The sequence below is a fragment of the Rhinolophus sinicus genome, chromosome 17, assembly GCF_057876585.1.
Source record: "Rhinolophus sinicus isolate RSI-liver-muscle chromosome 17, RSI-T2T, whole genome shotgun sequence".
Classification (NCBI taxonomy): domain Eukaryota; kingdom Metazoa; phylum Chordata; class Mammalia; order Chiroptera; family Rhinolophidae; genus Rhinolophus; species Rhinolophus sinicus.
Window position 1 is genome coordinate 92,106,000 of NC_142517.1, and position 26,913 is coordinate 92,132,912.

At 37.9% G+C, this 26,913-nt stretch overlaps 1 long non-coding RNA gene across 1 annotated transcript; it reads right to left on the reverse strand.

Moving 5' to 3' along the window:
- Window positions 1–1,381: 1,381 nt before the first annotated feature.
- On the reverse strand, window positions 1,382–2,976 carry LOC141573165 (uncharacterized). Its single transcript, XR_012498795.1, has 2 exons — window positions 2,886–2,976; window positions 1,382–1,623 (listed from the first exon to the last, which is right to left on the reverse strand). It is a non-coding gene; the product is annotated as an uncharacterized LOC141573165 (long non-coding RNA).
- Window positions 2,977–26,913: the final 23,937 nt, after the last annotated feature.

A 26,913-nucleotide genomic window follows, 5' to 3' on the forward strand; every position in this document is an offset into this window, starting at 1 on the left:
AGAAAAATTGCAAAAGGTGTGCTTTTGCCTAAATATACTGATCTAAGTGTCTCTCTAAGTCTAAAATTCTAGAGGGGATAAAGTAAGATCAGCTTCTCTCTCAGTTCACCTTCTCCTCTCCCTTTCATCCTCCCTTGCCACCAGCCATGCTTTTTTGGACTAAAGAACTCATACCAACTTGTTTTTCTCTTTTTCATTTTTGTTGTTGTTTTCCCTAGAAGTGGAAAGCAAGAGAAATTCCAACTGAGTGTCCCATTTATTCAGACATGCAACACACATATCTATTTCATCTTTCTTCAAACCGCCTAGATCCCCACTTTTCACTTATAATCCGACCATTTTATTGAGAAAATAGATGTGATCAGATAACATCTCCTTATTTTTATAGGTTGCCATTCTAACTGCCAATGTCTCCAGGTATTTGGCCTCCTCTCTGTCTTGGCTGCTACTGAGGAGCAGCATCTTGTCATGGGACTGCATCCTTCTTGCCTATTTAAAGACAATTGTCCTGAAATCCCTTTGATCTTCTGCATCATTCATTTCTCCCTCACTCTAAAACCATTTCCATCAATACACAAACAGGCCTTAATTGTACCCATTTTCTAAAAGGAAAAAAATCTCACTGGGCCCTAAATCTGTTCCTCTGTCACAACAAAACTTCTGATTGAGTATATCAAGGAGTCTCGACTCCTTTCCCTCCCATTCTTACCTCTCACATCACTAACGGGTTTAACAAAATTAAAGCTTTTCAAAACTCCGATTGCACTTAGAAAACATTTCAAATTCCTTACCATCACTCACAATATTTTTAAAAACATGGTTTTTACTTACCTCTCCCCACTTGATCCTCACCCAACTGCTCTCATGCCTTGTATATATATTTATCTTCCTTCTGTCCCTTGAAAAGTCAAGTTCTTTCCTACTTTGGGCCACTTTCTACTTCTGCATGGAACACTTGACTCCCTACCTGTCAAAGAACTAGTTACTCCTCATTCAAGTCATGTCCAATATCATCTGTTTAGAGAGCCTTTCCTGATTTTGCTATGGAAGAGGCTTGTATGTGTTTCTCTCACCATTTCTGTCAGGAATTTAGAAAATGCTTGATTGGATGCTTTAGCTCAGGATCTTGAAGTTTCAGTCACATGTCAGCTGGGGCTACAGTCCTCTGAAGGCCTGACTGAAGCTGGTGACCCACCTCATTGGTGGCTCACTCACATGGCTAGCAAGTCAGTGTGGGCCATGGTTCCTCTCCAGATGAATTTCCCCCAGGATCTGTTTGTGTGTTCTGACAACACGGAGATCGGTTTTACCCAGAGCAAGTAGTCCAAGAGATCAAGCTAGAAATTGCAGTGCTTTTTATGACAGCCTCAGAAGTCACACACCATGTTCCACTGATTTTATTGACCAGCCATGATCAAATGTGGGAGAGGTATATACAAGAATGTGAATGCTGACAGGTCACTTTGGAGCTTGCTTTCTTTTGTTGTTGTCGTTTTCCTTTAATGTTGCCATCCTTTCCTCCATTTCGAGTAAGGATGCTTTGGTAGTCTACTAAGTTTAATAGTGGCAGAATACAGCAGTGTGTCTTGATCAACACTTGTTCCGATTCGTAACATGCAGAGGCTGGGAAAAGAAGAAGAAGAAGAAGAAGAAGAAGAGGAAGGGGAAGGGGAGGGGGAGGGGGAGGGGAGGGGGAGGGGGAGGGGGAGGGGGAGGGGAGGGGAGGGGAGGGGGAGGGGGGAGAGGGAGGGGAGGGGGAGGGGAGGGGAGGGGGGAGGGGGGAGGGGAGGGGGAGGGGAGGGGAGGGGGAGGGGGAGGGGGAGGGGAGGGGGAGGGGGAGGGGAGGGGAGGGGAGGGGGAGGGGAGGGGAGGGGAGGGGGAGGGGAGGGGGAGGGGGGAGGGGGGAGGGGAGGGAGGGGAGGGGGAGGGGAGGGGAGGGGGAGGGGGAGGGGAGGGGAGGGGAGGGGGAGGGGAGGGGGAGGGGGGAGGGGGGAGGGGAGGGAGGGGAGGGGGAGGGGAGGGGAGGGGGAGGGGGAGAAGGGGAAGGAGAAGGAGGAGAAGTATTTCCCAGAGTCTCTTTTGGCTGAGTTTCAAGATATGATTTAGGTTTACCCAGCCAGGTATACTGACATACGTTCCCAATTTAGAACTTAGTCACATGTAAAACCAAGCAGGATCAGATCCATACCACCGATCTGCCACATTACTGACATGGTTTCTGACAGAAGCGGCTATTGTGAACCAAGTAGTTACAAGAGCAGCTTCCTGATTCAGCCAATTTCTGATCATAGCAGAGGCAGCAGCTATCTGGGTACTCCATTTCCATGGTATGGTTTGGGGAGTTGTCGTAGCATTCTCACTGACCTCGTTTCTCAGCATTCCCAATGATTTAGGAGTTACTGTTATTTTATAAGTCACTGTATGCTTTCCTTAGCTAGAGTTCTGTTGTCTGTAACTAAAAACCCTGACCATCATGAGTTGCATTAGCTCTATCAGCCAAAATAATACCTAGGCGGTCTGAGATGGGTGTGTGTGTGTTTGTGCACACGCACCTTTTATATAAATGGCTGTATCATAACACCTATCTCACGAGAGAAGGGCCTCTAGGAAATTTCATCCCCTCCTTTTCTCTATGGGATGGCTTTAGGATTTCTCTCTTGATTTCATTTTCTGCTCCACTCAACTAGTATTTCCCATGACTGTCTCTTATGTCCAATTTTCTTGGTTTCTTTGTCTGTTCCACTCAACTAGTACTTCCTGATCGTGTCTCTTGGGACCAAGTTCATCCAATAGTCGGAGCATTAACAGTAGTAAGAAAGACCATGATTAACAACTGTGTCCATTTGACGCAGCCCAGTTCCTCAGTTCTACTGCACAGCTCTTACCTGGAAAGAAATGATATCCAAACTCAGACACTTGTCCCACTTTCCTATCCTTTTTTCTTCACTCCAAGGTACTGGCTCTTTGTCTCTCCTGTAATAAAATTTCCAGGAAGGTATCGGTCAAGATTTGTTCTGAAGTATAAACTCGTCAACTTCTGTACTCAAAAGTTATCATTAGATAACTCTATTTAAATCTACTCATAGATAGATTTAAATAGAGAAAAATAGAGGAGATCCAAGACGGCAGAGTAGATAAATGCTGTGCTTGCCTTATCCCACGAACACATCAAAATTACAACAACTAAATTATAGAACAATCAACCTGGAGAACTATCTAACGTGAACAGAAATTTTATACCTAAGGATATAAAGAAGCCACATCAATACTGCTAGGAGGAACAAAGAGGAGAAATGGGCTGGTCCCACACCCACAAATGGTGGTTCAAAATTGGGATAGATAGCTCAGCCACAGAAATTTCCCACAAAGAGGCAAGGGACCCCAGTGCCCCACACCAGGCTCCCCAGCCCAGAGTAGTGCCAGGGAGAGGGGCCCCTACAACTTCTGGCTGTGAAAAACAGTGGGGATTCCAACCGCTCAGGTGGGAGGGGAGGCTGTGGGAAACCCAGACATCCTCTTAAAGGGCCCAGCAGGCACTCACCCTGAGCTCTGACGAAGGACGGTGACTCTAGGCGTGTCAGAGACATATCAGGAGAGACTGAGTTGTGTTACTTCAGGGCAAGGACTGGAGAGACAGTCCCCATTTTCCCTGTGGGGGCCTTACTCTGGTGCAGCCGGCAGGCGGGCACCATCTTTCCTGTATTGAGCCTACCCCCAGAGGCCAAATCTGAATCTGATTGATGTGGTGAACTCTGCTGTTCCATCCTGCTGACTCACTGAGACCCTGCTTCACCTAACCTGCATACCGCAGGAGAATTTATCAGTGGCTGAAGTTTATGGGAGCCAGCAGGTGGCAGCCAGCCTTGGAGTGTACTGGCTTTTTCCAGAGCTACCCCAGACCTGGTACTGGTGGCAGACGTCCTTGGTTCCCAGTGTGTCCTCTTCCATGTGCCTCCAGGTACAGCACAGGTAGTGACCAACCATGGATTCCTTTGTAGCCCCTACCAGGTAGTCTGGGGCTGGTCACAGGCAGTGGATGACCTGGACCTGCACCAGAGCCCCCTCAAGTGGCCCCAGAACCAACATCCTTGGAGGTTGGCTTCAGACCACAGCAGAGCACCACCTAATTAGCCCTACAAATGGCACACTCAAAGAGCGGTCTCAACAGACACCACAGCCAGCGGGGGCAAATTCTGCTTGGTGGGATAAGCCCCCACCCTGCCCCCTATAGCAGTCCATAAATTGTGGACATGGCCAAACCCCACAGCTAGTCAGCCTGAGGGTCAATACCCCCTATAGATAGGCCAGCAGCAATCAAGGCTCAACTACAAGAGGAGAGCACACACAACCCCCACAAAGGACACTCCTGGAGCACCTGCTTCAGTTCAGGGAGACTGTGCCACTGGACCCCACGGGACACCTACTACTTAAGGCCACCCGGCAAGGCTGGGAGACATAGCAGCACTACCTAATATATAGAAACAAACAGAGAAGCAGCCAAAATGAGGAAACAAAGAAACATATTCCAAACGAAAAAACAGGAGAAAACTCCAGAAAAAGAACTAAACAAAATGGAGGCAAGCAACCTACCATAGATAGAGTTCAAAATAATGGTTATAAAGATGCTCAAAGAACTTAGTGAGAACTTCAAAAAAGAGAATAAGCATAAAAAGGGGCATAGAAATTATTTAAAAAGAACCAGTCAGAAGTGAAGAATACAATAACTGAAATGAAGAACGCACTAGATGGAATCACCAGTGGACTAGATGAAGCAGAGAATCAAAGCAGTGATTTGGAAGACAAGGTAGCAAAAAACACCCAATTGGAACAGCAAAAAGAAAAAGGAGTCCAAAATAATGAGTACAGTTTAAAAGATCTCTGGGACAACATCAAGTATAACAACATTAGCATCATAGGGGTACCAGAAGGAGAAGAGAGAAAGCAAGGGATTAAGAATCTATTTGAAAAAATAATGACTGAAAACTTTCCTAACCTGGCAAAGGAAATAGACATACAAGCCCAGAGAGTGCGGAGTCCCAAACAAGATGAAACCAAACAGGCCCCCACCAAGACGTTTTTATAATCAAATGCCAAAGGTTAAAGACAAAGAGAAAATCTTATAAACAGCAACAGAAAAGCAGTTAGTTACCTACCTAAATACAGCTCCAGCCAGCATTTGGCAGAACAAAATGGAGAAGACTAAAACCTCTCATAGAATTCGATTGATAAAGACTCAGTACTTAAGGATTGCTTTGAAGGCATATATAATAAAATAGCAGTGTAATGGGGTGCCTGGAATGCCTGGTGAGGCAAGGCTTTAATTTGTTTTCCTGAGAAAAGTAGCAGCTGCTTCTCTGTTTAGGCAGAGGTAAAAAAGTCATCTTAAAGCCATTCTTCTCTACTGTGTTCAGTTCCCATAAGACTGTCAGCTGATTTCTCAACAGAATCTTTGCAGGCCAGAGAGGATTGGCACAAAATATTCAAAGTGATGTAAAACAAGGACCTACAATGAAAGGTACTCTACCCAACTAGGCTATCATTTAAAATTGAAGGACAGATAAAAATCTTCGCAGACTAGAAAAAGTTAAGGGAGTTCATCACTACAAACCAGTATCACAAGGAATGTTAGAGGGAGTTCTTTAAGATGGAAACAAACAAACAAACAAACAAACAAACATGAATAATAAAATGACAGTAACTACATGTCTATCAACAATTGCTTTCAATGTAAGTGGATTAAATGCTTCAGTCAAAAACATAGGGTAGCTGAAGGGATAAGAAAACAAACCCTTACATACGCTGCCTACAAGAGACTCACTTCAGATTGAGACACATACAGACTGAAACTAAAGGGATGTAAAAAGTTATTTCATGAACATGGAAATGGAAAAACAACAGCAACAACAACAACAAACGAAAGCTGTGGTAACAATACTTATACCAGACAAAACAGACTTTAAAACAAAGGCTATAATAAGAGACAAAAAAGGACCCAGTAATCCCAATTCTGGTATTTATCTGAAGAAACCTAAAATGCTACTTCAAAGGGATGTGTGCATCCATTTGTTCATTACAGCATTGTTTAAAAGATTAAGATGTGGAGGCAGCCTGGTTGTCCATCCTTGATTGAATAACGGATAAAGAGAATGGTGGTACATATACACAATGGGATATTGCTCGGCCTGGGAATGGGTTCTTGCCATCTGTGGTGGCATGGATGGACCTGGAGGGTACTGCGTTGAGTGGAGTATATCAGACAGAGAAAGAGAGATGCAACATGATTTCACTTATATGTGGAATCTAAAACACAGAAAAAAAACAAAACAAAAAAAAACAACACAAAAAACAGAAACAGACTCATAGAGAACGTTTTAATGGCTGCCAGATGGGTGGGGGAGGATTTGAAGGGGTAGGTGGAAAAGGTGAAGGGGTTAAGAAGTACAAATTGGTTGTTAAAAGTAGTCGTGGGAATGTAGTGTTTAGCATAAGGGATATAGTCAATAATATTGTCATAACTGCATATACTATCAGATTTATTGGGGTTATAGACGGGAGGGGCATTGTCGGGCAAGGTGGAAAGGGGGAAGGGATTAATAAGTACAAATCAGTAGTTACAAAATAAATGTGCGGAATGTAAAGTAAAGCATAAGGAATATATTCTATAATATGGTAATGACTATGTATAGTGCTAGGTGGGTACTAGACTAGTCAGGGGAGATCACTTTTTAAATTACGTAATAGTGTCTAACTACTATGTTATACACCTGATATTAATATAAAATAATATTAACTGTCAACTGTAACTGAAAAATTAAAGAGGAGGGGGAGGGATGTGAAGGGGAATAAGAGGTCCAAATTTCCAGGTATAAAATAAATAAGTTGTGGGCATGTGATGTACAGCATAAGGAATATAGTCAATAACACTGTGATAGCGTGGGACAGTGTCAGAGGGCTGCTGGACTTATTATGGCGATCACTTCTTTAGGTCTATAAATGTTGATTAGCTATGGTGTATGCCTAAAGCTAATATTATATTGTTTGTTAACTATATTTTAATAAAAATACTAAAAATAATAAAATAGAGAAAAATAGACCTAAAATTTAGGTGTCTATGGGTTTTCAGGGAGAAGTATAAGTAGAAAGAAAAGTATAAATAGCAAAGCAGGAAACATTTTTATTCAACTTTTGCTTCCTATTCTTTTGTACTTACTAGCTCTTAAAGGCCCTAGAAAAGTTTCAGAAGGCCCAGGTGCTTATGTCGCCTATAGGATACTGGGACTATATGAAAGAGTTAAAACAGTAACACCTGGGATGTCTGTTTAATGTGCTACATAGGAGATGCCATGGCCTCCTTGCTTTTGCCCAGTGAGGCAGCTGTTTCCAGTTTGGGCTTTTCTCAACAAAGAGACCTGAAAGCACTGCTCTGATAGCCATAACATGCATAAAAAAGCAGACGAAGATTTCCAGGGGTAGAATGACAGGGAAATGTAGCATCACACAGCTCCAGCCAGCATTTGGCAGAACAAAATGGAGAAGACGAAAACCTCCCATAGAATTCGACTGATAAAGGCTCCGTACTTAAGGATTGCTTTGAAGGCGTGGATAATAAAATAGCAGTGTAATGGGGTGCCTGGAATGCCTGGTGTGGCTTTCATTTGTTTTACTGAGCAGAGTACCAGCTGCTTCTCTGTTCAGGCAGAGGTAAAAAAGTCATCTTAAAGCCATTCTTCTCTACTCTGTTCAGTTCCACAGTTATGCAAATGAAAAGGCATAAAGTCATTCCTTACTGAACGCGTCTTCTGTTAGATTTAGCAAGGCGGCACCTAACTCTTGGTAATCAGAGCCTCAGAAGTGGGTGCACTGATTTACATAAGGAACACTTGGTGAATGAAGGAAGCAAACTCTCAACTATTTTTCTTCTCTGAGATTAGAAATGAAGGAAAACTGTCTAGTGGAGAAAGGTAGCCCTGACTAAATTCTGCTGACACCCAGAGCCCCTAAGGGGAAGTCACTGAAAGGGAAGAGAAAGACTAAATGGTTAACCTAAGCTCAGTGGGATTCCTTAAGGAGAGAAGGCTGTAACTGTCTTGGTTTATGATTGTAGAAACAATGACAGGAAGCTATAAACTGGGGCTCAAATACGGGGCACCAGCGAAATTTGCACAAAGATCTGAGCCATCTAATGGAGCATCACTAGTAAACCAATACTATTCAATAGTAATTCCATGGTAGTAAAGATGCAATGCACTGTATTCCCTCTCCACCTGCTTTTCAGAAGCAGGGCTGACTTATGGGCCCTGGCAAGGCCTTAGAGGCCCAATGTCTTCCTGGCATAGTTTGTATTTGTGTACAGATTGCTCAGGATTATATTGTTGAAATATGATAGTACAAGATGATGATAATGGCATAGGAAGAAGTTGAACCCAGAACCCAGGTCTAAAAATTTCTAAAGACAGTTTTTACAGTTTTATAAGGTAATTGTTTCTGTGTTTTAGCATGCGGTTAGGGTTTAAGGATCTTGCTGTGGTGAACAGACCCTCAGGTGACCCCCAATAAATTCTACCTCCTCACGTCTCCTTGTATCCATGGCTTTATGCCTCTTCCCTTCCTTGAGTGTGTGGGGGAACTGTGACTTGTTTCTAACCTATAGAATAAGGCACTAGTGACAAGTTGTCAGTCTCGTGATTATATTACATTACAGAAGACTCAGTTTTAGCAGACTGGAGAGAGAGAGTCTCTCTTCCGGCTTGGTGAAGTAAGCATCCATGCTGAGGAAGTCTGTGTAGCAAGGAAATGAGGATGGACTCTAAGGACTACAAGTGTCCTCTAGGACCTGACAATGGCCTCCAGATCACAGCCAGCCTCAGCCATACCACTGTGAGGAAATGAATTCTACCAACAAGCTCAATGAACTCTGAAGTGGATTCTTCTCCAAATGAGAACACAGCCCAGTGGACACCTAGATTGCAGCCTTATGAAGCCCAAAGGAAACAACCCATTAAGTCTTGCCCAGACTCCTTACCCACAGGAACTAGGAAATAAGAAATATGTGTTGTTTTAAGCCAGTAAGTGTGCAGTGATTTGTTAAAGAGAAATACGAAATTATCACACTTGGTAGACTCCACTGAGGACTTCCCTGGCCTGGCACTCCACCATGGACAGGCGGATGACCCTTGCTGCAATCCATATGTTCCCTGTGGGAAAACTGGGATTCTGGAGAAGCCTCACCAGAGACCTTCCTCCAGCCTCATATTTCCTCATAAATTTTGGTGAGACTCTATTTCTTGAGTTTGTTGCATAATGTTTTAATCTGTAAGATATTATAGTCAGAGTGTTCTTTTTCATTGAGGAACTAATTCAGGTCTTTTGTGGCAGAGGACACTGGAGTTATAGGGTATTATATACTGAATGTCTGTGGTTCTCCCCAAATTCATACATTGAAACCATACCCTCACATATGATGGTATTAGGAGGTGGGGGCCTTTGGAAGGTGATTAGGATTAAGCGACGCCATGAGGGTAGAGCCCTCATGAGTGGGATTAGTGCCCTCAGAAGAGTCCTGAGAGACCCCCCTTCCTCTGCTCTACGCTCCATCATCTAAGGACACAATGAGATGTTGGTAGTCTGCAACCCAGAAGAGGGCTTTCACTAGAACGTGACTATGTTAGCACTCTGATCTCAGATGTCTAGCCTCCAGGACTGTGAGGAATACATTTCTGTTGTTTATAAGCTACTTAGTCTACGGTATTTTTGTTATAGCCGCCTGGATGGATTGCGAAACAAGGGATAGAAATAAAAGTCGAAAGTAGAGGAAAAGAATGCTGAAGTAGCAAAGGAGGAACCATTTACCTAATCCCCACTTCCTACTTCTTGTGGTTATCATCGGTTACAAACCTTTAGCAATCTCAAAGGAGTGGTGTGCATAAGAATCCCACATGATATTGGATGGTGCATAAAGGAGACTTCAAGTGTAGTATAGAAATCATGCCCATATTCATAAGGACTTATTGGATTAATTGGAAAAATCAGAGACATCCCAGATAAATACCCTTTATATGTAATTCATATGTGGTTTTAATATTTTTAAATTTTTATTGCCTACCACAAAAAGTAATTCCCACCACCAACATGCCAGGATCCCCCTGTCAGAGATCTTGACACATCTCAAGTGTTCAGGGTAGGAACAGGCCTCAGATTTCTGTCATTCAGTGAAAGCCCCCTGTATACTCATTTACTTCCTAAGCTTTGGAGAAAACTCCTGGAAAGTCTCTGTCCCCCCCAGTTTATCTGCCTCCCCCCTTCACAAGCTTAGGAGACTTAAGGAGAAAACAAAGCTAAAGAGAACAGCATGGGAGTGGGAGTTGTCTTTGGGGGTTTCACCACGTCAGCACTGGGCCCTGCCACATAAAAGTGGCCAAGGACTGCGCGTGGCAAGGAGTTCAGAAGTCAGAAGACAAAACCTGGCAGTGTCATTGAGTTTTAGGGAGAATGAGCTGCAAGACTTTTCATATCATCCAACTTCACTGGTGAGAACAAAGCACGAATTAATTTAATAGCAGTAGAATGTCATGTCACGTCATCGCAAGTTAAATGACACCCCAAAAAACTATTTTTATATCTGGATACCTTAAGTGGTGGCCAGTGTCTCAGCGTTAACACCAAGGATCTGGTGTTCAGAGTGAACTAGCCAGGTAAGCCGTGATATTAACATAACGCTGTGGGTTGTGCCTGAATGTGCCACAGGTTATGAACGCTTCAGGAAAAAGAGAGAAAGACTTCTTGTATTATAAACAGTAGGTAGTGATATAGTAACAGCAACAAGCCGGTAAACCCCTGAAACCAGGGGTTAGAGAGGGAAAAAAACATGTAACGCTTCCCCTTGCCAAGCTTCTACCTTGCTCCTGTATCCCTGCTAGCTTTTTACCTCTCACACTGACTCCCAGGCACCAGGTATCACCACCGCCTTTGGGATATGAGTAAATAATGATTCCCACTGCCCAGTCCTTGAGGGAAGGGAAGTCCTCAGTTTTATTGCCTTTGGGGTGATGATTTTTTGTTTTGCCAAGCTGGATCTCTGAATTCATTTTGTTCTTTCCTGAATTCATTTTCGTCCCAAAGGAAACATTGTGTTTCAAGGTGATTCAATTCTACTCAACTGTACAGATTTTGTGGCATTATTGGATTAAATAGGCCTTATGGGCTTACCTTGAGAACCTGGACATCATTTATAACATTTCTATGGGGGAAATGAATTTCAAGCTCTAAATTACCCGATCTACAAAAAGCTCATTAGTAAACCAGTAATGCCCTTTCTTTTCTTTGCCTGTGAGAGAAGCAACCACACTAGTACGAACAGGAGTCTTTTAACTAACTTCTTTTATCAGTTAGCATGCTTTTGTGTGTAAGTAACAGAAGACCCTGCTAAATGTGGCTTAAACAATAAGGACATTTATTATGACATTCAGCAAGAAGTCCAGAGAGAAGCAGGTCTGAGACTTGGCTCTGCAGACTAACAATGCCTTACAGTACCTAAGCTCTTTCTAACCTTCGGCTTTGCCAGGCTCTGAATGTCATCCATCTCCCTCAGCCCCAGCCCCCAGGCAGCAGCAAATCTATGCATTAAATCCTCACAACAACATCCAAAGGCCTGAAAGGAAAGGGGATTGAGGTGTTTTCTCCTTATGCATATTTATTTTACCAGGAAGAAACCTTTCTCAAGCTTTGCAATAGACTTCCTTTCAAGTCCTGTTGGCCAGAACTCAGTTCCATACAAACTCCAGATGAATTCCCGGTGAAAGGGGAATGAGATTATAACCTATATCCTACGTGTTTTATGCCCTGGGCCAGGAGTGGGCTCAACTTCCCTGAGCTCATTTTTCCCAAACTTGAACAAAATTAAGGGTTGATTAGGAAAGAAGAGGGGACTGATTGTTGGTATGGAACCCATAACATATGTTACACTGTAATTTTACTCTTTTTTATTTCCTCTTGCTTAAGAGGTTTATTCAAGACTGGTAACATATGGCACTGGGCTGCAAAGATGAGACTTTGATGGGATACAAAGCACATGAACAAAATGTGTGCTAAATTGCAATGCTATGGTTGTGCTGCAAGCTTGATGTTGTGGAAATCATATTCCTAATTAGACGGTATATATAACGCAATGCCATTTTGGATGTTAGAATGATTCACTGAGCTTAAAAACATAAAGTGTGGAGAGCTCCCTAATGCTAACTATGCCCACTTTCACTGACCTGTGTCCAATGAGCAAAAGATAAGCCATGTGGAAATCACATATAAACAAGAATGTTAGTTAATATGTCACTTACTATACATTAAAATTGTGGCAGCTTTTCAATGGACGGTGACCCAGAAAGTCTGTTCCGGGACTATTAGCACTAGTTTTCTCAAAGCAAAACCCCTTGAATTAGAATCAATATATAACCAACCACACAGTCACCAAAGTAATTCCCCAAGATATCCTGTTTAGTAAAGATCATGATGACTCCTTTTGGAAAGATCGTATTTCTTATCATAAGGGTGTGTAAAAGTAATTCACAACTTAGAAAACACAGCTTAGGTCACCTTTGTCTCGACAGGGAATTACATCTCCAACCATAGGCCTAAAAGAGAGAAGAACTGGGTTCCAATACCCACTCAATGCAAGTGAAGTAATCTGACCTCGACTGGGTTACAGTCAGACTCAATTACTAATGTCTAAAGCAAAGCTAAGGCACTTAAACACACGAAACCGTACAGACAATAGTCTATGAGGAATTTTCCTATGAATGCAATGTGGTCCATAGACGAGAGGATATTCCTTCCACACCTATATCCCTGTTTGGAACTTTGTGATGAGGTCTAGATTTGAGAGAGGGTCTATTCTCTGTATTACCTCTTTCCCTTAACTTTGAAATGCCATGCATTAATGAAAAATGTGTGCCAGTATGACTTTTTTTTTTTTAACTTACCTCTCTTCCTGTGTGGTGTTAGGGGGAGGGAAGCCTGGGATTCCCATAATTATTTATTGAATTTCAATACTTCTGTCTTCCGAAACTTTAGTTGGAGAGTGAAGATAAAAAGATTGTCAAAAAAGGTAGCCTTCTCATTTCATTGAATTATAATGTGTGTCTGACAGTGAAGAAAGCAATTCTTAAAGAGCATTTAATGTACCTTCTCTTTGTGCACAAAACCAAAGGAAGAGGACAAGACAATAAAGACGAGTGCACAGAATACACTTAAATGGGAAACAAATATTTTTGAACTATTGTGAAAATTGTCTTACAAATTTTAGTCAACGGCAAGTTAAAGCCATCTTGAAATTAGAAATACATAATGTTGAGGTGACCTAAAGCTGTCCATGTCACCTCCTTTTAAATCCCTAATGTCTAGGTTGTTTGCTTTAATACGCTAACATTGCATTGCCCTGTCAAATTTGAATTAGCATCTTACTCAATTTATCAATAATTATTTATTGAGTGTTTAGCACCAGGCTTGGCTCTATGTTAAGGAATACAGGGGACTGCTGCAAGGAGTTTATATCATAGTTGAGGAGATGACTATTATACTTGAAACAATATAGCACAATGCAGGTACTATATAAATTAAATGCTAAATGTACATATGATCTAAAAGGTACACACGATCACACATTTCTAACATTTTATTTCTCATCTGCTTTCCTATTTGGACTTTCTGTACATGCGGTTCCTCTCCATTACCCTGGCTAGTGCTTTTTTTACTGTGGGTGAAGCACCGGGCCTAATGTACTGTCGATTTTGTCTAAAGCTGGTGTTTGTGACATTCTGTGCCTGCCTTTACAAAGCCCAAAATAAAACTAAGCTAAAGTAGTCCTAAAGTTTTTGTAACGTGAATAACTTTCCGCTTGCTTAAGAATTATTTGGAATTACTTCTCGGGAAAGAACAGACGTTGGTAAAGCTGAAGAACTAATTGGGCTTTGCACAGTTCTATCAATACTTGGGAAAGCTTCTGTCTATCCAGAGATACCTGCCAGAAAATAACAAAAGGTTTTCAGTGACAGGCAAAGAAAGAGTTCGTTTAATTTTTTGGAATTCTATTTTTCAGCTCTATGCTTAGTAGTTGAGTTTCTCTTCTTTGTCCCTAATTATGTTGTTGTAGGTGCTGAAAGCTTTACTTTTTTAAAAATGTGTGTAATTACAAAATTAAATAAATGTCTGTGCTTAATTGGATGATGAATAGAGGTAGCTAATTATGATCCTTTAAAAAGAAAACCCAAAGTAGCTGCAATGTTCAAAATCCAAGAAAAATGTATGTATGTGCTTTAAAAAAGTGAAATGGCTAGCTATAATTATTTCCTTTCCCATCCAAGATTTAACCAGCTAACTAAACACAGCTTTTATTAAGTAAATTCTACATCATTCCTCACCTTTAATGTGGAAATCTTATCAAACAAACAACTTTCACTAAGAACTTATTCAAAATATTTTCAAAAAGATTTTCTTCCTGAAATTGAGAAATTTGCATTAGAGATGCATAGCAACTAAATGTCTACTTGATGAGTCTATTATTCATTAATAGACAAATATGTAAAAATGGTTTCAGTCTTATTGAAAGGAAATGATCTTAATATCCCTTATTGCTTCCCATCTTATTGTGAAATCAGATTTTAATTGTTCAACAATTGCTATCTTACTTATAAAAAGAAATTGCCTTTTTTTTTAAAAAGTAGGCCAAATAAAATAGGCCAACTTGTTTATGAAGCAAAGAATTTTCATCCACTTATTCATAGTTCTTGGCTTTTAACAAGATGCCTCTGACATCTGAAATGGAAATATTCACTGTATAATTACATGACTTTATATATATATACACATATTATATATATATATTTTTTTCGTACATATTCATGCTAAAAAATTTAGATGAGTTTATCTGAATAGTATAGGCTATCCATTAAAATAAGGAACTTATTCAGTTGGGCCTATGATTCATAAGCATATCCTCATATGACATTGGAAATTTTCTTGCCAAGCATTTGTGTATAAAGTTACAAAATTTTTATATATTTGTAGTTATGTCTTTGGCCATTTGTTCTAAGCAAGTCCTCATTAGAAAAAAAGGTAATTCATGACCTGCATCATGGTCTCTATAACTAAGTTATAAAGATAGTACAATGTACAGGTGATGAATGATCCAAATAAATAAGCAATTTTTAATACTGTGCTTGAAGATAAGAAGGGGAAATTTATGAAATGTTAGTTTGAGGAGTAAAAACTTTTAAATGATTTATAGCTTTCCTATATAAAAACCATGTAACCTAATCTTCTTTCAGTTTGAACTTTCTTATGGGCTTCATGAGACTAAAACTAGTTTCCAGAGAAGAGTATATTTTCAGTTACCAAAATCCTATTACTATTACTGAGACATATTTATATCGGGACATTTAATTACCGTCTAATTTATTATGATATATCTCATGGTCTTAATATATCATTTATTTCTTACCATTGTTTGGGAACTATAGCTATCAGAATGTAAAATAATACATGTACTAATCAATGCCAGCTATAATTATGCTAGATTATAAACAACCCCAAAATCTCAGTGACATACAAAACATGCATTATTCTTTTCCTCACCCCTCAATCTGTGGTGTGGCTTCAGATCTGCCAATCTCAGCTGGGCTCCCCAAGGCTTAGTTAGTCTTGACTGGCCCCCAGGCATCAAGTCATGTTCATGATTGCCCCACCTTTCTTCATGACTCTGGCACCAGAGGCTTCTCAGGGCATATTCTCCTCTTGGTGAATAGCACAAGCCTAAGAGTTCAAGCTTAACCACATTAGTACATTCAAAGTGACTGCTTATTTAACCATTGCTTACATTCCATTGGCTAAAGCAGGTCACATGGCCAAGCCCAACATCAATATGGTGGGAAACTTTTCTTCACCTACCCTAGTAGGAGATAATAAAAAGTTGCTTGGCAAAGCTTTGGAGTGTATAATTCTATAACAGGAAAGGAATGAAGAATTGTGAATAATAGTATTATGTACAATTTTTATAATATTTTATAATAGACATTCATTACTTTAAATTTCATGAATATATTTACATAACTCTTGAGGATAAACTGTTGATCAGTAAGGTAAAATGATCCACTTATATTAAGAATTTAGAATTGAAAATTTAGCCAGAATTTATGTTAGTTTATAGTAAGACTACATATTTAACATGTAATTAGATTGTTAACATATGAGTGCCTTTAGGTTATCTATCCCAGACCAAAATGACTATAATAACATCTAGCATCATTTGAAAAATTAAATTATTTAATAACATTGTTTGGAAAATGTACCTTTCTTCTTGATGATTGAGAATAACATATTTCCTAACATAACTTCAGGGCAAGAAGCAGTCATAATAGAAATATAATATTTTTTTTTCTTATGTGTTAAGGAAAAATACTTTTCTAATATAACTTATGTGATGTTCTATTATAAAATTATGTTGCGTAGGCCTGCTTTTTATAATGATAATAAATGTAATCTCAATAGAAACTCAAATACACTGGAATGTGAAGTCCAAAACCATCACCGTGTGCAGCTACACCCCTGAACACCCCTTCAAGGGCTGAATGAGAACGTCAGTAAATAATCCATTTGATTCTTGACAGTGATGCCCAGAGTGGTGAGAAACGAAAAGGCTGAAACATGATTTTGGTTTTGGTTTGTGCTTTCAATGAATGAATTTCTAAACATTGAAGATGCTATTTAAGAATCACCGAAGTCATATAAAGTGTGGTTGCTAAAAGAGAAAGCAAAGATCTTATGTAGTAAGTAGTTCCCTACTTTAAAATATTTGATGACTCCCCAGTGACCTACAGAATGAAGAACTTTTTAGCTATTTACCTAATTTTATTTTCTACTACTCCCCTATCCTACAGACTAATTAGGACATTCCCTGTTTCCAAAAATTACTTTAGGCTGCCTTTTACTTTTTTTCTAAAATCATTCTCTCCTGTTATCCATAAGCCTGCTGACCTCTCAACATTTGCTATTAAGAATTTAACTTCAAGACCCAAATACAACTTTCCTGACAGACTTGTTCTGCTCTGCCTAAGACACTGAGTTCCCATAGCTTTTTTGTATCTTTCTGGTGGTATGTATGATAGTCTAATTTCTGTGTCATTTGATTTACCAACAGTCACTTATTGAATACCTGCCATGTGTCAGCCTTTCAGAAGCTCAGTCTGTTTTGCATGCTTGCTGTATTTTAGCAAAGTGTAAGCTTCCTAAGATCTAAGAATGTCTTACTGATCTTTCTCCTCTCTGTGGGGCCTAACACATTCTCTTTCACACAGTTGGTGTTCAATAAATATTCAAATGGAAAATTCATTTTGTGTGAAAAGGCCTCAGTAAGTTTTATTCATTTTGTCTAGGAATTTTCACAAAATGATGTGAAATTTTACTTCAGGCTTCAGCAAAAGCACCTGGATCACAGACTCTCAATAAACTGAAACAGGGTCATTAGAGGTAATTGGATCTATTTGAGCTGGGAAAAGACTGCCATTTGCCTTGAGGTATTTAAAATCAAAGATAGAACCTCATTTGTCTGGGATGGTTTGAGTGTGGGTCTGCATAACATTTGTGATCCCACTAGACTGTTATGGTTCTATTATAAGGATTTTCAACATTCAAATAGTAAATGATAAACTGAGAAAAATGAGGATATATACACACACTAAGCTGTAAAACTTTTCTATATAAATTATTAAACATTTTACTTACATAAAATAATAAAGTGGCTAAAATTTTATATTTATAAAGTTTTTTATCCTCTTTGATCTTTTTCCTATCTTTCTGAAGCACAGCTTCCATACGCCACTAATTGCTCAAAAACATTGAGTAGCCCATTATTTCTTTATAGGCACAGAATTTTAAAGCTAGAAGGGACTAGAAATCATTGAATCTTATCTGTTAATTTCACACAATAGCAACAGAAGCCCATAAAAATCATCACTGAAGTCTCATAACCTATCAGAAGTTATCTGGGACTAGTCTCCTGACTCCTGCTGTAATTCTTTTCTACTGTACCATCTTTACTTTTTAAAACTGTTCTGTTCTACAAGATCTCTATGATGAGACTGCTTTATAATTTCTTCAACTTCTTTTCAACTCTACCCTTAACGCTACCAAGTCTTTATTCTGGGTGGTTTCCTTTTACCTTGTTCCCCTGAAAACAAAACCTAGCCGGACAATCAGCTCTAATGTGTCTTTTGGAGCAAAAATTAGTATAAGACCATGTATTTTATATTATATTATACTAATATTATATTATATTATATTATATTATATTATATTATATTATATTATATTATATTATATTATATTATATTATATTATATTATATAAGACCCAGTCTTGTACTATAGTAAAATAAGACCGAGTCTTATATTAATTTTTGCTCCAAAAGACGCATTAGAGCTGATTGTCCAGCTAGGTCTTATTTTCAGGGAAACACGGTAGCACACATACTTTTGTCATGAAAAGTCTTTCCTTAAATTTTCTTCTGCCCAATCTCAAACTGCCTTCCTTTATGAAATGTACTCTGTTGTTCCAATTCACAGTGATCTCTTGAGTTTTCAAATGAAGCATTGTGCATCTACATGTTTCAAACTCTGCTAGCTAAGGTGCTGGATGTAAAAACTGTTTTCAAGCAGTTTATAATACAGTTGGAAAGATTACACATGTTCACATAAACAGAGAAAGAGGTTATGAGTGTTTGAACATGGCCAGAATGAGCTATAGGAACGCAGATAAGAAAGAGGTACAGGTAATATCTGGTGTAAGCATGTAAAGATGGTAAACGTTCTAGAAAGAGTACAGTTAAGCATTGCTCAAAGATAAGAGTTTGAAAGTGCAGAAGGAAAGCCACAAGTATCACATTTGGCAGGGCCTTCGTGTTCAGCAGAGTAGTAAAGAAGACAGGAGTAAGTCAGGATGAAGCTTCATCAAAGACAATATTAATTTCTAAGAAAAATGGGCTTGGATTTCATTTTCCAAGAAATATGAAATTATTGAAAATATCTGAGCAAGGCAATTTCTTGATCAGAGCTCTGTTTAGGAAGATGAAACCAGCTGGAGTCTATAAAATGAATTGAAGGACATAACGTGTGCCAAATAGACCAGTAGGGAGTGGAATGCTATAGTCCAGGCAAGAGTTAATGAGGGCTTGCATATATTTTATCATCTTTAATTATTTTATTTTTAATATTTTGATTACAGTTGGCATACAATATTGTATTAGTTTCAGGTGTACAGCATAGTGCTTAGACATTTATGTAACTTGCGGAGTGATCACCTTGGTAAGTCTACATTATTACCATATTACTGACTATATTTCCTATGTTGCACTTTACATCCCTGTGACTATTTTCATAACTGGCTACTTGTACTTCTTAATTCCTTCCCTCTTTGCACCCATTCCCAACTCCTCTCCCATCTGGCAACCAACAAAATGTTCTCTGTATCTATAAATTTGTTTTTGTTTTTTTCATTTGTTTTGCTTTTTTTGAGATTCCACATGTATGTAAGTGAAACCATATGGTATCTGTCTTTCTCTGACTTATTTCACTTAACATAATATCCTCTAGGTCTATCCATGTTGTAGCAAGTGGTGAGATTTCATTCTTCTTTATGGCTGAGTAATAGTCTATTATACATGTGTACTACATTATCTTTACCTACTTGTCTATCAATGAACACTTAAGTTGTTTCCATATTTTCACTATTATAATACCAGATACTTCAATGATACCAGATATTTCTTGAGGAACGGGGGGAAAAGGAGTGGGCAGACATGTAGAAAACACACATTCTGCACTCAAAGGAAATCACAAAAGTTTTTGTCCCAAATTGTCTCAAGAAAATAATTGATATGTGAGCAAGATACATTGCAGCAAAAATTAAATACTATAGCTTTTCCTTCTTCTTTGTGTTAGTGTACACAGTTTAAAAATAGCTGCCCTCTGCTTTTTTGATTCCAACTCCAATGATAGATTTGTTTTTCATAATTTTCCTTAGATCTAATATCTATGTGTGTGAATGTGTATTGTGGTAGACTGTATATTTTTCTTAAATGAAGAGGAGTGATCAAATTCAAGAAGTACTTCTAATGAAGATTCCAGAAAGCAATTTGTTTCTTTGTCAAAATATGTATCTTTATATCATAGACGACTAGTTGAATGAATAAATGAAAATATGTTCCATGTGTGCACATCACAAAAAAGTTAACCTTGAAAGTATTTGACATTAAGGAAACAAACTCCACTGCACTTGCATACATCAATTTTCTCTCAGCAAGTTATACAAGTAACATAAACTAAAATTTAGGCTTCAAAATTGAAGTGTGAATTAAAGTCTTGTCTTTTTACATAACCACACTCACTTGTGAAGACCTCACACAAAGGACAAAACTACCTGAGTACAAATGGTCAACTGTCCCCGCTAAAATCTGACCCCCCCCCAAAAAAAAAAAGTAAAATCCAAAAGCAAATTTTCCTATCTATCGCCTTCTTATTAAAATTATTTGATTTTTCCCAGATCCTCTGAATTAAGAAAAGCGTAGGTGTTCTTTAATTTTAATGTTTGTTTAACTTAATTATAGTCTGTGGAAAAATATGTATGGGAATTGGGTGTGATTTCCCTCTGGTGCCCCTTTGATATACGAGAACATCAGGGTAAATTGTGGTGGCTTGATATGCAGAAACACCTTAGTCCAAGACAGAAATGGTACCCGGTACAAAATAAAGGAAAGCTTCTTTGTCAATAGCCAGGTGAATTTCAGCAGCTAACTCCCTTCCAAAAACCCACAGTTAGGTAGAATGACGTAGAAGGAGTTGCAGAACACTTAGAGATCCACGGAGAAACAAACAGAAGTTTTAGTCAAATTTGAGTCCAACAGTAGATCTAAAAATCCCTCAAGATTCTACCAGATACCTTTTTGGGAGAACCTATGGCTACACTAAGACTTAGTTACTTGGTTCTTGGAGCTCAAACTGGGCAGATTGGTGACAGGGAATTCCAGATCCTACATCTTTATAAGATCTGGGACCAAGGTCAATGACCTTAAAGGATTGAATTGGGTGTTGATAGCTGGTTCTATGAGGAGGTCTGAATGTCAGGAGAGAAACCAATCATTTCAGCTCTTTAGGAGTCCCCATCAGGGAAGAGTGATATGTCTGCATGTGTGAGTTAATGCAATCCAAAAGCATATTATTATTTTTCAAAGAGAGAAAACTGAGACAGGGAGGCTAAGAAATTTTCCCAACATTATGTAGGGTGAGTCAAGCCAGTATTTGCATTCAAACTCCAGAGTTCATAATCTTTCCACTATATCAAGAGGTTGTTAATATTCCTGAGGCAGTCCAAAGTTTTCCCTAAAAACAACAACAAAAACATTGTTTCCAAATTAGGATTCATTTTTCAATTTCTAAATTGGTTTACTATTTAAGTTTACTATTGGAGGTGATCAAATAAGTATCTGGATCTTATACTATCACTTCAACCTCAACTTTAGTTCTTGATATCTCTGCCTAAAAGTAGACAAAATATTCTCTAACAATAATACAACATTTCTCTGATTAGTCCTTTCTCATAAAATTTCATCAATAGTTTAATTTTTACAAATTCCAGTTCTTTACCAAATCATCAAACGAAAAGAAGAAAATAGCAAACCAATTTAACAAAACTATTTACATTTTGAAGTTAACAATACAAAACACAATCAACACCAAAAATGACAAATATAGAAGAGTTCTGAGATATCAGGCACGAAAATTGCAGAATAAAGAGTTTATAATGGCAAGCAATTATTTTAAATATTGCTAAGCAAACGAAAGAAAGATCTGAGGAGTTGTTTTGAATTTGTGCAGCTTTCTTCTGATCATTTCCAAATAAAAACATCAAAATTAGGAAAGGCACATTTGGTGTGAAACAGTCTGGTAGCTTGTGATTAGTGTGGGCTATTTAGAAAAAGGTCTCTGTGTTCATTTAGACTATTAAACTCTACACACACACACACACACACACACATACCTAGAAATACATACACAAAAATTCCAGTATTGATTGACATCTTAATATGAAAACGACTCCAGATATTCTGTGCATGTAATTCTATATATTTGTATGACTCAGAGAAAGCTGTACCAGGTATAAACAGACTGGATTTTAAGTTGAACTTTACCCCTTATGAACAGGGTGACTGGAGAAGTTAGTAATAACCCTCTGTCTCAGTTCTCTTATCTGTAAAGCAAAAGACTTGAGATGGATGCTTTCTAAAGTGGTTTTTAGCGATGTGATTCTATATGCTTCTCAGACAATTGGGATGAGAAAATCCATGTAGCTGCACTGAATTGCCTTTGTCCTTGGTTCTGAACAGCTTCAGACTTTAAGGCTGATTCATTACAGTCAGGAAGAAACATTTCCATTTCAATTTCTAAGATAATCATGACCAGGTTTAACCCTTTCAGAGTAAATGCTAATTTCCTTATTTTTCTTCGGCCTCTATATTTGTTAGTCCAGGACTTTCCTGTAATTAGATGTCAGTCTTTGATTAATGCTGTTTTTGCTTCAGGAAAGTGCCTACTTTTAGCCCCTAGATTAAAGTGCCTCCTGCCCTATCTATAGTTGCTCTTGTGTTTTTATGCCCCTTTCCTTACACCTAAATAGCACTTTACTTTAACTGATAATTCTCTTTAGAAGTCTGATTTTCCCCTTTAAGATTCAACAATTCTGTCCCAATAATATACAGAATAATGTACTTCTAGCTTTTTCTATTTGTTTTAACTCAGAAACACTTTATGTAAAATATAGGAAATCCTCTTGTTATTGCATATTCTTGTTCCAAAACATCTATAATTTACTTAAAATAATGAGCATTAGAATTCCTATCATAAAATGTGTTCCAAAGTTTTAATTGTTGGATTGGCAAAAATGTGCATATTTCACTTAATGCAACTTAAAGATTATGTCATACCTCATAACTCAAAATTAGAAAAGTATAGATTTTGGTTAGCTAAGTTCTGTAATGAAGTAACTAAATTCACAGTTTCAAATAACTGGCTCAGGTGGTAATTTATTAATATGTTTTTACCACTCAAACACACATGGTATATTAATTGTAAACAGGATATACAAATGAGATACGATATATTCTACCTTTTTTCTCTTTGTTGGTCTGGAGGTTGTCTCCAGTCTGAAGGGAAAAAGAGTAGATAGAGTAGTATATCTTGATTGTATAAAAATTTAAATAGGAAGTAATTATCCTAACTAAAAGTCTTTGAATTTCTGCACTGAGTCATTCAAAATGATATTGAAGAATCCTACCTTTAATTTATTCCATAATGTCTAAGTTAGAGTCCCACAATGCCAGCACTAGACAAGAACCCAAAGAGAGAATATGGGATAAGAAGCTGGCAATCAGGGAATGATTAAATAAACAAAACCAAATAATAAGCACATAAACACCAATTGTTCCAGGACAGAAGAGTATGACTGTGCCATTAGATTTCTACAAACCTTCTGAAGAAATCATTTTCATTCTTTTATGAGTTTTATTACCCTTTAAGGTTATTCTTTGGGAGTATAGAGGTACAAAAGAAAAATAAATTTAACATCACCAAGAAAGACTTCTCCAGAGTCTCCCAACTAAAGCCAATGAAGTTCTTAAATATTACATACCTCAATTATAATTCTATAAAAAGTACCAAATTTTAGTGCTTTACCAGAGTACAGTGAATAATTCCACATATTACTATTTGCTATGTGAGCAAATGAAGGCGGATTATAAATGTCATGGCTAGCTTCTTAAAGTGATGTAAACAGTCAAAGTTACCTGTAAGTCTAGCATTCTCTAAGCAAATTATCAGTTGCATAGTGTAATTTATATTTACAAGTAGCTAATAATTTGCAATACATTAAGTTTATAATGGCAGTTGTGATTTTTATTATGTACGCGAGGTCTGACAGTTACGTTCACGAACTTGTTGCAACGATGTTGCTAACCTTTTTTGATATCAGAAGGATTACTCGTTATGAATTTGTACCAACTAGATAAACAGTTAACCAAGTTTACTGTTTAAAAGTGCTGAAAAGGCTGCCTGAAAAAGTTAGACGACCTAAACTTTTCTCCAACAATTCATGGCTCTTGCATCATGACAATGCACCAGCTCACATGGCACTGTCTGTGAAGGAGTTTTTAGCCAGTAAACAAATAACTGTATTGGAACACCCTCCCTACGCACGTGGTCTGGCCCCCAATGACTTCTTTCTGTACCCACAGATAAAGGAAATATTGAAAGGAAGACATTTTGATGACATTCAGGACATCAAGGGTATTACGATGACAGCTCTGATGGCCATTCCAGAGAAAGAGTTCCAAAATTGCTTTGAAGGGTGGAGTAGGTGCTGGCATTGATGCACAGCTTCCCAAGGGGAGTACTTCGAAGGTGACCATAGTGATATTCAGCAATGAGGTATGTAGCACTTTTTCTAGGATGAGTTTTTGAACTTAATTACAGACCTCATATGTAGTTTGTTGCACATTGAGTCCTTTCTTAATAATTACTGTATACAGTAAATCTAGTTATACTGACATTATGCCCTTTGTAACAAAATTATATTTTAAATTTCTATAGACTGCCATCAATGCTTTGTGTGAATTTTTACCTTACTAAAAATATTTATTGATAATCTTGTATATGTCAGGCACCATCAACATGACAGTAATATAGCAATGAGCAAATCCTGATTTAAATACTTACCATTGGGAAATAATTTCAATACTGTGTTTGGAATATTTCCTTTAATACAGAACATAGAAATGTGCTGCAATGAAACACAGTGACTTTTTGTAATTTAATTATGGTAGAGCAATTTTTAAAATACACAATTCCTCACTAATGCTAAATATTCTCATGACCAATTATGTTTATATCATCTTGTCAGTTAGTTGCATTGAAAATCCAGTTTTCCCATTAATTATAATGCTTTAATTTTATTGCTTTCATTTTATGCATGATGGCAGTAGAAAATTCTACACAAGTTGTTGAATCTGGCAGTTCCACAAGACATTTCATCTTTTAACTTTACTGTGACTGGATAATATTCTTTCTGTACACGATGGATTTGTTCTTTTAGCTCACCTCTATTTCGTTCTGTCTTCTCCCACTTGAGTTTGCTATTGTTCTCCACCCCCCGACCCCATAACAAACTTTCCCACCAAACTTGACTCCAGTGTCCCTTTGTGCCATCTTTATAAAAAGAACAGTATGTGAAATAGGCTTTAATAGCATGCCTTTGCTGCTTATATAAAGAAACTCTGTAGGCAAAATAATGTTGCATTTTTCTATGATACACTGCATATTTTGACATCATTGCCAAGGGACTATATTATATTTTTGAATATCCTCACATGAAGTATTTAAATTAATAGGAAATTTTTCTATGAGCATATCAACTGGAAAAAATGTTATTATTCTTGATGAACTAAAAATTGTTTTATTATTAAACACCGAGCATTGTGTGATCAACAACATTTTTTCTTGACTGCCAGGAAACTTGGAACCAGAAACCAATCCTAGCTTTTTTGGGACCTCAGGTCTATGTAATTTGGGGAACCCTGTTTAACAAAACAATAATCCAAAATTATGAATACAACATTAGATGCAGAGCTGTGGAAGACCCTCACCCAAGTTCAGGGCTTTGAAGCTTAAGCTTTCTTAGCTCCATGGCAAATTCACTTCTGCTTGGAACTAAGTTTTATGCTAAAGTGCTGCTATTTTCCTCCATTACCATTTCATAACGCCCTAGAGACCATCTTATCCTTACATAATTGGAATGTAATTGGTTGGTTAACTTATTTCTGGATAATATGGAAATTATAAAAAATTGCACGCACATAAACATTCTTTAAACTAAAAGCATATGAATATTCATTTGTTTGTCAATCTTTTGCTTGATATCTTTCTTCGGGTAAAGAATTAAGTGGAAGATAGTTAATAGAGATTTTTCTTTTTAATATCCCCCATCCTCACCTTTCACAATGTGATTTTTATATCTTAATTTTGGGCTAATTCTTTTACATAGTATGTACTTACACATTTACTATTAGCTGCCTCAAAATTGCTTCAAAATAGGTGGGTTAAAGTCATCTTTCATGACTATTTGTACATAGATTCTCTATTTTATAGATTTTTCCATAGTAATGTGGCAATACATGGCTGATTACCTTGGACCTTTCAAGCTTGCTTCCTTTTGTTACATCTGGGATATGCTACAGAAATAAAATGCAATTCATCCTATTCAAAACATATGATAAAATATTTCATTTTTTTATTTTATATAATTTTGGACTATGTTGCTTCAACTTTCCCAAATCCTAGATAGTTGATAGCCAAATACTCATTAGGTACCATTTCTTATACACAGGGGTTATTTAAGTACAGTGTACTTAAACATAATAGAGATATGTACAATATATATTGTTTTTTAATCAGCTGGCAAAAGTAGAAATGAATCAATGTTTCAACTTAACTTTCATGTTATAATTAACATGTGCTTTTAAATTTGTATAGGAACAAATTATAGAAACATTAGGTGTTACCAATCTGTTTTCTCACACAACGATGCACAGAAAATGTCACTGGTATTTTCATCCAACCTGTGGTGTCAAGTTTTAAGAAACTGCATTAATGCACCTATGTGTACTGTTCTTTGAAATCTGCATCCAGTCTTCAGGGCTTAGTTTCAGAATCCCATGCTATCACTTAAAACAAAAATACTTTGTTCTTTCACCTGTGCAACATCACAGAAGAATTTTAATCAGAATTAGGCACATATTCTGAAGGAAATCACTGTGTATCCTTCTGTGAA